Source organism: Notolepis coatsorum (assembly GCF_963971535.1).
Source record: "Notolepis coatsorum genome assembly, chromosome: 9".
Lineage (NCBI taxonomy): Eukaryota > Metazoa > Chordata > Actinopteri > Aulopiformes > Paralepididae > Notolepis > Notolepis coatsorum.
The window spans coordinates 151,256,450-151,258,949 of record NC_140173.1 but is presented as its reverse complement, the minus strand read 5'-3'; positions in this window follow the sequence as shown (position 1 = coordinate 151,258,949).

Genomic DNA, 2,500 nt, shown 5'->3' with positions numbered 1-2,500 from the left:
AAAGTCTTTCTCTGGTCTGCATCCCCTTAACAATTGTGTGCCGTACTGTATTGTACCCATTCTGCAATCTGTTAATAACATTTTCATTCAATCAATCAATCTGCGCGGTGATTGATTGAATGAAAATTTTATTTTGAGTAAATTGTAATGAACCAAATGAGAATATCAATACATTTTTTTGTATCTTTGACTGTGAATAACACCATGCTCAAATTGACCAGACCTGAAAAATCTAAGCAAATTAATAGATGGAAGATGATTAAACAGAAGGTTTTGTAGATACAGTACTGAATTCTGCCATCCGGACACATGCAATTTGAAATATGAATAATATTGAAAAATATCAGGCATAAAATGGTTATGCGATTAAAATGCGATTAATTAGATTAATTAATTACAAATCCTGTAATTAATTAGATTAATTTTTTTAATCGCCTGACAGCACTAATATATATACACAGTGATTCCCGCAGAAATGAAATATACTTTGGGGGACGTTCTAGTTTTCATAGTAACACACTGCACTTCAGACAACCTACAACTGGTGATGGTGTCTAGGTCTTTAAGTGTTAAACAGCCGAGAGCAGTCACTGCTGTTTTTTGTGGTCTTCTTTCATACACACATCTTACCAAGTGTGTATTAACATCCTCACACATGTTTTCAGTTTCACTATGAATTGAAAATGGGGGACCCTGATGTAAACAAGATGAAAGTCTCTCTCTGGTCTGCATCCCCTTAACAATTGTGTGTATTGAGCCGTACTGTATTGTACCCATTCTGCAATCTGTTAAATAAAGTGTTCATTCATTCATTCATTCATTCATTCATTCATTCATTCATTCATTCATTCATTCATTCATTCATTCATTCATTCATTCACACAAACCAACAAAGAACATGATTTATATTAAATTTAAGACAGACAACTTTTTTACTCACTGAGCACTCATTGCCACCAATGCAAATGCAAATGAGTGCTCACTGAGTAAAACAAACAAAAAAAACACACAAATTATACTCTGGGGGGAGCCATTATACTTTGGAGGCCCAGCGGGAATCACTGATATATATTACAATGAAAATAGATGAGGTAAGATTAGATTCAAATGTATTGTCATCATTCAGCACAAGTACAGTACAAACGAAAAGAAGTTTGGCGTCCAACCAGAGTGCAAATGTAACAGTAAAGTACAGGTCATTTAAACTGGGTATACAATATATAAATGAGTACGACTGAGTAATCGTGCTAATCGGATGTTTGTACTGAGTTGTAGTATTAATATGTACAGTGAGGTACATGTATAAAGACACTATGGTAACTATGGTGAAGAGTAGATGAGGGATATGTACAGATAGATATACTGTAGTATCTACATATATGTAAAGAGGATTATATGCAGGTATGTACAGACAGATGTGGATAGCTATATATACAGTAAGGATACATATATATATATATATATATATATATATATATATATATATATATATACACAGCATTATTATACATGCAGGTGTATAAGTAGGTATATAGGAGTATATGCAGGTATATTCAGACACATGGATATATATATATATTAGTACAGTAGAAATAGTCATTAAATACTAGTGCTGTCAATAGATTAAATTTCTTTTTACTAATTAATCTCACAATTTTCTGTAATTAATCTAGATTAAAAATAGCATTTTTTCTACTTAAGACCGAAGCTTGTAACAGATATTTACTTGAGTAAAATCATGGATTTAATGTAAAATCAACACAAAGAAAGTCTTATTTTATAGACTATTTTAATAGCTTTCTTTGAATACAGTTTCTCTCCTCTGAAATACAAATGTTCAACAAAACCATCAACATTGACTCAGCTAGACCTCTTTCTTATATCTAAGATTGAAGATTTTTCACTCCATAGATTAATCTAGATTAATTTATTTTAATGCTTTAAATAATTTAAATTAATCTCAAGTTAAAGCATTAATTTTGACAGCCCTAATATATATATATATATATATATATATATATATATTTGGTAAATATATAAATGTATATACCGTATATATTACATGACTGCACAACGTTGTGTTACTGATGAGCACGTCCCGGCATTTCAAAAACGACAGATCACATCTGCAAACATGTGGTCGCGGCTAATGAGCAAGTGAAGGCTGCTTCTGTAAACATCAACAAACCAGTGTCTTCATCCACAGAAGAACCAACCAGGAGGAGTCGGAGAAGAGAGGGGCCAGAGGGAAGCACAGCGTCTCTAGTCCCGCCCCTTTCTTACAATATCATAACATTTCAAATGATACCTAAGAAAGAGAAAACTAGTAATAATAATAAACTTAAAACATTCCCTGAGAGCAACCATCTATAGTTCCTCAGCTCTGTATTTGTCTTATCAGTGCTTTTTGTATACATTTTTTAACTGTGCTGTTATTGCTCTGTTTTGTTCCCACTTTTAGCGTTATCATACTATCAGTTATCAGCTAACGGAACGTAGA